This window comes from Scylla paramamosain, chromosome 30 (assembly GCF_035594125.1).
Source record: "Scylla paramamosain isolate STU-SP2022 chromosome 30, ASM3559412v1, whole genome shotgun sequence".
NCBI classification, from domain to species: Eukaryota; Metazoa; Arthropoda; class Malacostraca; order Decapoda; family Portunidae; genus Scylla; species Scylla paramamosain.
In genome coordinates this window covers 9,404,183-9,414,114 of record NC_087180.1, presented here as the reverse complement: position 1 = coordinate 9,414,114, position 9,932 = coordinate 9,404,183, and the positions used below count along the sequence as shown (strand labels likewise).

At 44.5% G+C, this 9,932-nt stretch overlaps 1 protein-coding gene across 6 annotated transcripts in view; it reads right to left on the bottom strand.

Moving 5' to 3' along the window:
* Positions 1-9,932, bottom strand: part of LOC135116235 (histone-lysine N-methyltransferase PRDM16-like) — a 98,761-nt gene that overhangs the window by 50,658 nt on the left and 38,171 nt on the right. Inside the window, exon 1 of one of the 6 annotated variants that reach the window (XM_064033597.1) lies at positions 4,868-5,027. The exons of the other annotated variants lie outside the window; for them this stretch is intronic. The gene's annotated coding sequence lies outside the window, so the exon portion shown is untranslated. Of the gene's footprint in view, positions 1-4,867; positions 5,028-9,932 lie in introns of those variants that run through there. 6 annotated transcript variants of the gene reach the window in all.

The window sequence follows — 9,932 nt, the reverse complement described above, 5'->3', positions numbered from 1 at the left end:
TCATGGACCCCGCCACCAGCCAGCCCTCCCCCACGCCCCTCCTCCATCATCCTCCAGTACCTCACCCAGTCTTCCTCTCCCTTCATCCTACTCTTGCTTCTCGATTTCTACCTCTCCTCCCTCGCTTTCCCTCTCCCCTCTCAATCCCAGGCCTCGACACCAACGAGCTTCCCTCACCGATCACCTCCCCTCAGGTACACTGCTCACCCACACACCTGGAAAACCTGCTCTTAATGAGTTCAGAATATTTCATACGTCTGCTTTATCGTGACTTTCTTATTTACTTCCACGTATTGTTTTTCTTCTGTTTGGCGAGTCTGTCTAGTATGTAGTGGGAGTTTTTTGGTGTCTGTGTATTCTTTGTGTTTTTGTCCTTTAGTGACATGAGCGTCGCAGTGCTCTAGTATTGAACGTCGTAGCTGGAGTCTTTTATTGCCCTTTTTTCTTGCCTACCTGTCGCTGTTCAGTGGAATTTAAGTTTGGAAAGTGTACGTCAAAAAAAATAATAAATAAATAAGTGATGTGCCGTATATTTCATGGAACACCAATTTTTTTAACTCTTTTTTTTCGTGTTTATGAAGCGTTGTTCATTATAACACGATCCCAACTGAGGCGTTCTCGCTCCCACTGGAAAAAGGAGTAAAGAGGGAAAAATGCATTCCAGGAACACTTCAGAACTACGAGTCTGCGGGCGGAGGGAATGAATCTCGGCCTTAGCTCTGTATATGTGAATGGTTGTGTGTGTGTGTGTGTGTGTGTGTGTGTGTGTGTGTGTGTAAAGCTGGAAGGCATTAAAATCGATTGGTTTGTTTCATCTCAAAACAACAGGAAGTGATTTGGTAGCGCCTTGTGTGTGTGTGTGTGTGTGTGTGTGTGTGTGTCCCTCAGTGGGTGTGAGGAGAAGGAACATAACTAATTTTACATTATCGTTATTACACACACACACACACTAACACAAAACATTCCCATATCTAAACCAGTGTCACATTCCCTACGAAAGAAAAGAGAAGGGGAGGGGAAAAGCAAAACGAGGAAAGACAGGCAAGAGACACGAAGGGAAGGGAAGGGAAGGAGAAGCAAAGAGAGAAGAGAAAGGAATAGAGGGAGAGGAAGGAAAGTAAAGTAAGGGAAGGGAAGAGAAAGGAAGGTAAGGGAGGACAGGGAGAGGAAGGGAAGTTTAAGTCTCAACTTCTAGAATTTCCCCCGGGACGCCAAACTATGCAGGCCCAGACGAGGGGCGTAAAAATTCATTTCCTGAAGTAGATGGTAAGTGAGTTAGCGTCGCCATATGCAAATGGGCAAAGTTACATGATAGTGTGTGATTTTGTTATCTGACTGGATTACGGCGTTATTATGGGACTGGATCGATGCGTGTGTGAAGTGTGTGTGCGTGTGTGTACTTGTGTGTGAGGGGTGGCTGTTGCGTTGTGTTGTGTGTTGGGTGGGAAGGAGTGGGGAGCGGGAGGGGATGTGTTGTGGTGTGTGTGTGTGTGTGTGTGTGTGTGTGTGTGTGTGTGTGTGTGTGTGTGTGTGTGTAGGTAGGTAGGAAAGTAAGATAAGAAGAATAGATAATATACATCGAAATAATAACAATAATAATAATAATAATAATAATAATAATAATAATAATAATAATAAGCTCGAAGAAAATACGTAAAAATGAACGAAGTAAAAAAAAAGAAATATATACATACGTAGAAAAAAGAGAAGTTTGTGTTACCTTGCATCCTTCTAACATTTCACATAAAAATATTTGTAAAACATTTAACTTCTACATTTTCTCCATTCCCCTTATTCTTGTATTCTATATCTCCTTTCTCCTTCTCCTCTTCCCCTCACCTGAATCACCCCTCACTACAGTATTACTCCCCTTTTCTCCTCTTTATTTCCACCACATCCTCCCCTTCTTCTTCCCTGCCTCTTCCTCTATCTTTTCTCTTCTTCCTTCACTCCTCATTCTTCTTCCTCTATATTTTCTCTCTTTTCCTTCCTTCACTATCTGTTAGTCTTCCTCCTCTTCGTCAGTATTTTCTCTCCTTTCACTATCTCTCCTTTCCCCTTCCTCTTCCCTCTCTTCCTATGTCTTTTATACCTCTTTCTCTTCACTATCTCCTTCTCCCTTTCTCCTCCCCTTCTTCCACTTCCTCTTCTCCCTCCATCTCCACACCCACACAACAATACCCTCACAACACCCCCATTTCCTTGTAACACTCCGGCGGTCCCATCCCCTCTCTTCCCATGAATATTTGAGGGATGTTTTATGAAATTACTCGTCCTGGTGTTTACATAAGCATGGTGTACTAGGAGCTTTACCTGGCCTTACTTTCCCCTTCATAAATCTTATATCACCACCACTACTGTTGCCACCTCCACCTCTAGTACCTCCACCACCACCACCTCGTCTTTCTCTTCGACAGACCCTCGGATTTTCTTCATAGTCCAAGCTGTTAAGGTGAGTTAGGTGAGGTGAGGTGTCAAAGTTAATGGCAATTCCCTTGGAACTGATACTTTTCCACCAACAAGGAGGCGGAAGCACTCAGAGGGGTCGGGGAGGAAGGGATGGAAGTAGGTTGGTCCGCAAGGCAAACACCCTGACCAGATATATCATGTGAATCCACCAATTACTGTGTCCAGGGTAAACATGTGATGGCCACCGCGCTGAGCATTAGTCACGCTCCAGGTAAACACCGCTAAGACTCTCCTTCCTTCCTCGCTCACCCACCTGTACCTGCCTGCTGCTGCTTACCTGCTTACCCGCCGCTCGATTGATTATGAGCTTTAGTGTCAGTGAGGTGAGATCGTGGTAGTGTTTGGGGGGGAAGAGAGAGAGAGGGGGGTTGTGTGTGTGTGTTGGTGTGTCTGAGTGGTGGTGTGGTGGTGTCTAAAAACAGGTTCTAATGTTTAAGCTGTACGTGATGAGTCTCTGCCTTCACCTGCACTTCCTCGTTAACTTCATTTTCTCCGTTCCCTCCTTTCGCTTTTTTCATCTTTCCTCTCACCTTCATCTTAATTTTCACCTCCACACACCTAGTTACAGAAACACCGAAAATAAGAAATAGCTGACGTTTTTCTTCTTTTCTTCATTATTATCGCCTTCTACTCTTGTTTCTCCTCCTCCTCCTCCTCCTCCACCCCTTGGCACTCAGCCCTTCCTCCACCCTCCACTCAGCCCATCACAACAACTAGTGATAAAATTACCCCGGCAGGGAGGGCGGCAGTTCACTCCTGTATTTACCGTCACTGCAGCACGTGGCCAGGCGACGCTACAGTGCGGCTCCCTCCCCCCTCCCCTCTCCCTTCCCCCTCTCCATCCTTTCCCATCTCCCTCCCTCCCTCCCTCCCATCATTTCTTCCTTCCTTTTTTTAGCCTTTATCCTCCCTTCCCCCACACTCTTCCCTTCATTCATCTCTGCGTCTGTCTCTCTTTCTCCCTCTCTTCTTTCTACTGTATTTCTTTTTTTTTCATATCTTTTTCACTTCGTCTTTTTCCTTTTCTTTTTTTTTTTTTATCTCAGGAACGTTTGTCTTTCTCCTTTCTCAGTATTCTCTCCATTTCCTTTCATTTCTTGTTTCTTTTTATTTTTGTGGGTTATCAGGTTTTCCTCCTCTCACCGTGAAGTCCATTATGACGTTCTTTACTTTACTTTCTTCCTCATTTTCCTCCCCTCAGTCTCTCTCTTCTTGTATTCGTACCACATTTAACCTGTCCTCTCTCTCTCTCTCTCTCTCTCTCTCTCTCTCTCTCTCTCTCTCTCTCTCTCTCTCTCTCTCTCTCTCTCTCTCTCTCTTACCTTTCCTTTTCATTCCTTCACCTTTTTCCTCCTTTCTTTTGATCATTTTTATCTTGCGTTCTCATAAACTCTTCATTCAATAATATTACCACTCTTACTTTTTTTCCCTTTCTTCCTTTTATTTATTTTTTTCGCGGTTTCGTTTTATCCAGAAATCTGCTATTCCTTTTATTTATGGCACTGTTATCCATTCGTATTCATATTTCTTAAGGGATCACAAGGCAAGAGGGAGAGGAGGCCCTGAGCACTGCCCTTGTCGATACAGTCGCGGGTCGATAGTGTTCTTTATGTAGACCAGCTCCCCAAAACCCGGTCAGGTGGACAGTGGCTGATTGCACCGACAAAGGTAGATAACAGGTGAATTTCGTAATGTTGGTGTTGACGCATTGGCTGGTGTGTACATAATACCTGACGCCATGACACGCACGCACACATACATATACCTACACTTACGTGCACTCACACACACACACACACACACACACACACATACACATACACACACACACACACACACACACACACACACACACACACACACACACACACACACACACACACACACATTACTGACACTTCCGCACGCGCCCACACACTGCACCACTCTCACTCAATTCGCAACTTACACCACGTACACGCACACTTTCAACACACACACACACACACACACACACACACACACACACACACACACACACACACACACACACACACACATACACACACACACATAAATATTCCGCCAAACACGCCGTTATCTAAGCACAACGCGCGCCCTCTTCAGGCACACGACCTCACGTGGAGACGCCCACTTCCCAGACACGGAGCACCGGCGCCCCAACCCATCATCACCACCACCACTACCTTTGCGACACGTGCCACACCCCCGCCCGCATCCCCCGCCCAGGAGTTTCTCACGCCCACACTTCGGAGGTCGCGTGAGTCCTCCCATCCCAGGTATCACTGCTATTATCCTAACATCGATTTAACACAGCAAGGGTAAACACCTCGATGTCACCCGCCCCCCCTCCAGTAGGTTACCACAATGCTACAAAGATGTACGCCATGTAACTCACCTCCGGCTATCCTCTCTGCTTCTTTCTCCTCCTTTGCCTCCTCCGTCTCCTCCTCCAGTGTAAGCCGCTAGGAAAGTCAGTGATAATGTGTTTCTCTCTCCGGGTGTCGATGTTGGCGTGTGGGTCTCGCTGGTGCATTTGGTGATTGATAGAGCAGCGGGGAGGAGGAAGCAGAGGAGAAGGAGGAGGAAGAGGAGGAGGAGGAAGAGGAGGAGGAGGAGGAGGAGGAGGAGGAGGAGGAGGAGGAGGAGGAGGGAGAATGACAGACCAGTGAGGAAAAGGATGTGGAAGGGGAAGAGAAGGAGGAGGAGGAGGAGGAGAAATAGAGTGCTGGAGGGAGGAAGAAGGAAAGTGAGGGATGTGTGTGTGTGTGTGTGTGTGTGTGTGTGTGTGTGTGTGTGTGTGTGTGTGTGTGTGTGTGTGTGTGTGTGTGATCTCTCCTGTTATTACACCTAGTGCCTCTCTCTCTCTCTCTCTCTCTCTCTCTCTCTCTCTCTCTCTCTCTCTCTCTCTCTCTCTCTCTCTCTGACAGGACGTGACGTAAGTTGTATTATCAAAACAACATATTCGTATCTCTCAACTCACAGTTCATGTCACTTTATGGTCACGTAGATTACAAAGCAGGTCACTCCCTTCTTTTCCTTGACCACCTTAATAAATTCATAACACTCACTCCTTGCAAGAAAAAAAATCAAAGTATTATGACGATGCGTTTTTTTTTTCTCCCTCTCTCTTTTTTTTCGGTAATTTTGAGACCAAGTTGTAGTGGTCATTACTGGAGGGGACTTGGGGAATGGGGTGATGGGAGGGGGGAATGGGAGGTGGAGGGGGGAGGGGTAATAATGAGGCATTTACCTGCGGCCGGCCAGAAATGGGGGGATAATTGCCCGTAGAGTTTACCGGAGTGATTAGTTGCCTCTTTCGTGTGTGAGGGGAGAGGGAGAGGGAGAGGAGAGTATGGCGGATGCTGAGCAGGATGTTTACGCACGCACACACACACACACACACACACGTACGGATGATGGTGTTAAGTCCCTGTATGTATGTATGTATGTATGTGTACCGCCCGCTAGCACCACTATTACTACCACCACCACCACTACCACCTCCACTACTGCCTCCATTACGAGCTGTTCTCTTAGCCACACGGGATCAGCTGGTTCTCGGGAGTGGTGACGCCGGCGTTGTACGCGTGACGGGTGACGGTCAGGCTCTCACGCTAAAATAACATCAGGAGCGTGGCGAGGAGGGAAAACATTCATCATTTGCCGGGAGAAAACACTGCTTGGCTTAATGTAGCGTGGCGTGAGTGTGGAAGAAAGTCTTGCGTTGTGGCGAGAACACTGAGATGAGTGAAAGTGATTTGGTTAGTGTTCCTTGTAGTATCATTATATATTAGTATTTGTATTATATGTGTTGATGTCTGTGGTAGTATAAGTAATGTTTTTCTTTTCTTTTTTTTTTTTGTATCGTTATGTGTTAGTATTTCTATTATGTGTTGGTCTGTATTAGTAGAAGTATTAGTATTTCTTTTAGTATATTATGTATTATGTATGTTGATGCCTGCATTAGTATAAGTAATAATATTTATTTGAGTATCATTATGTGTTAGTATTTGCATTATATGTGTTACTTGTATTTCTATTATCTCTGTTGGTGTCTGTATTAGTATAAGTATTAGTGCTAGTATAAGAACTATTACTTGTGTTTGTGACAGTGTAAATATTAGTATAAGTACTAATATTAGTATTAGTTTTAAGACTAGTGTAAATATTAGTTGTAAAAGTTGTATATAATAAGCAATAGTTTAACCATTAGTATTGTATATAAATAGCATTTGTATTGATGGAATATATCAGTATCTATATTAATATGAATAGTAGTTCATTTTATCTTTTTTTTTTCACCCTCTTCTTTCGTTTCTCCGTCAGTGGAGTATCGAACGTACGAACTCGAAGAATTGTCTTGTCTTAAAGTTCTACGTATTTATATGTTATGGATGTTATTATATTTCGTTATGTAACACTCATACTTCTATTCTTGGCTCAGACACAAGACTATAACACTGGTACAAAGTAAGAAATACAAGAAAAAAGTGCAGGATATAGAAAACTGACCTGGATTCATGGCAGACTATAATAACAACAAAAATACTGCTTTCCGAGACGCCCCGACACTTAGCGGCGACGGAATATAAATCAGAGGAAGAAGTATAGAGGAGGAAAGAAGCGTAAAGTAATACACCTGGAGGAAGGAGTAGAAAAGTGGATGGTGGCATGACGGACCGGAGTCTTGCCCACACCACCGTAACGCCCGGCCCTTGTGTCTCCCCTGCAGGGCATAAATCTGCGGCAAATGCTCGCGCCGCCCCCCTCGTCCCAGGCGGCCACGAGGCGTCACAGGGAAGGAGTGCACACGGCCATCAAGGGGAAGGAGCATCGGTGTGTGTGTGTGTGTGTGTGTGTGTGTGTGTGTGTGTGTGTGTGTGTGTGTGTGTGTGTGTGTGCCTGTGTGTGTGTGTGTGTGTGAGCGGCACACCATTACCTCTCTGAATTACACCGCGTCACACACGTATACTCTCTCTCTCTCTCTCTCTCTCTCTCTCTCTCTCTCTCTCTCTCTCTCTCTCTCTCTCTCTCTCTCTGTCTTTTGTTTCCTATGATATTCATATTTTTTATCAGTAAATTCATCGTCTTTGTTTTCTCTTACGTCATGGTGTCTTAAATCATTCTCTCTCTCTCTCTCTCTCTCTCTCTCTCTCTCTCTCTCTCTCTCTCTCTCTCTCTCTCTGAACGCCTTAACCTAGTGAGAAATGCACCTCCTGACTCCCCGCCGTTTCCCTCCTTGGCGTAGAACAGACATGCTTTACTGCTTCAGACGGCGTCCCTCACACCGCCCCGCCACACAGGCCCGGGGCGACGTAACTTTAGCCTCACTTCCACACACTTGCTGTTACAATCGACTGTCAGAAGTTGCAGTCGCGCCTCATCGTTCCTCGTCGTATTTCATCGCCAAAGTCCCCATTACCAGACGACGATAAATTACTAACTGATAATTGATTCCCGTTTGGGCGTCGCTCGATACCGTTTGGCATGTCTGGGCGGCATAACGGGCGTCGGGGAGGGCGGGTGAGGACGGGTGAGGGCAGGTGAGGGTGGGTGAGGGTGCAGGGAGGCCACCCACTCCTGCGTCTGGCGGTGTCACTCGGTAACCGCGTCGATAGCGTTTCCAAAATGCAAATTGGTGCCCGTGTGAGGGTGAGGCGTCATGCGGCTAGGGTGTGCTCTCTCTCTCTCTCTCTCTCTCTCTCTCTCTCTCTCTCTCTCTCTCTCTCTCTCTCTCTCTCTCTGTCTCTCTGTCTCTTTCTCTCTCTCTCTCTCTCTCTCGCACTTTGAAATACCATAAAATTACGCAGTGGTAAAACAAAGAATGCTTGTAAACAAAACATATAAAAAATAACACAAACAAATCCATGAAAAAACAAATAAGGCAAAAAAAAAAAATCCAAACCAAACCAAACCAGTAAACTAAAACACACACCCACCAGACGCGACGACCCACAAGAACTCAAGAACCCACACAAATCTACGGCAGTGTCATGTCACCTCTTGAAACCACAACTCAATAGAACCATCAACTCTCTCACTCACACTCTCTCACTCTCTCGCTCTCTTCTCCAGGTCGTACCACTCACTCCAGAGGTAATTAGCCCACACTTAGCCGGGTCGTCCGTCACCAGCCTTTCATGTCACCCTAAGCCACATTATCGGACACAAATCACGGGAGAAGGGCGAGGAGAGCGAAACCCTCACCTGTCCTTAATGACTTGAGGTGCCCTGCTCGCTCCCCAAGACGCGGTGACGTAAGATAAATGTTATGACCGGATTATCGTGAATATTGTAAAGCGAGAGGGAGAGGATAGTGAGAGAGAGAGAGAGAGAGAGAGAGAGAGAGAGAGAGAGAGAGAGAGAGAGAGAGAGAGAGAGAGAGAGAGAGAGGGGTATAATAGTTCTTTCCGAGACTAGTGACAAGTTCATGTTTCATTTTCTCTTGTATTTTTCTTTTTTTTCTTATTTTTATATTTGTTTTATCAATTTATTTATTTATTTTATTTTATTTTATTTTATTTTATTTTATTTTATTTTTTATTGTTTTAATGTGTGATATACGTTTTTCATTTGTTTTTTTCTTAATGTCAATACCGATAATGGTGATTCCCGATGACCGCGTGTGTGTGTGTGTGTGTGTGTTATTATTCCACAATGGCTGGTGTTTATTCTTACTTTTTTTTCTCTATTTTTCCCCATCAATTGTTCTTAGTCGTTCACCAATAACACTCAGATTATTCTTTGTCGCTTTGTCTCACCCGCACAAACGCAAGTATCATTGATTACTTCACTTATGCACGTGGCAAGAAAAAAAAAATACACAAAGTAATATTCAGAATACCAAAATACACTCACTTTCCGCCAACTATACACTAAAACTGTAACAAGAAAGTAATACACGAGGCCATCAGTGAGATAGCAGGTGTAGGGGTCGCCACTGTGTCACCTGCCGAGAGAACTTTTGAGGCTGATTACCTGGAAAAAGCAAGGAGAGGATTCAGGTGGAGGTGATTTTGACACAATGACGCACGGCAGGAATAGGAAAGTAACGTGATTTTAGTTAAGTTACTTTTTTTTTTTTTTTTACTTTATTTGTATTGTCCACATTTTTTTTCTTCGTGTTTTTTTTTTTTTGGTTTTGTTAAGATGTCAATATGTTTGTCACTATATATTTGTCTGTATTTATCTACACTTCTGTCATGTAGTTCTTATCTACCTTTTTCTTCGTGTTGATTTAGTTCTATGTTTCCACCTATCTAAATACCCATGTCTATCTATTTATCTATCTATCTCTTTATCTAGAGTCCTATGCATCTATCTACCTATCCATCCTACTTAACTATGTATCTATATATCTGTCTGTCTATCTATCTATCTGAGAAACACTCCGGGAACCATATACACCCTGCCTTCTGTTGTTGCTTTTCCCTCAACAATCTTCAACATTCACAATCTCC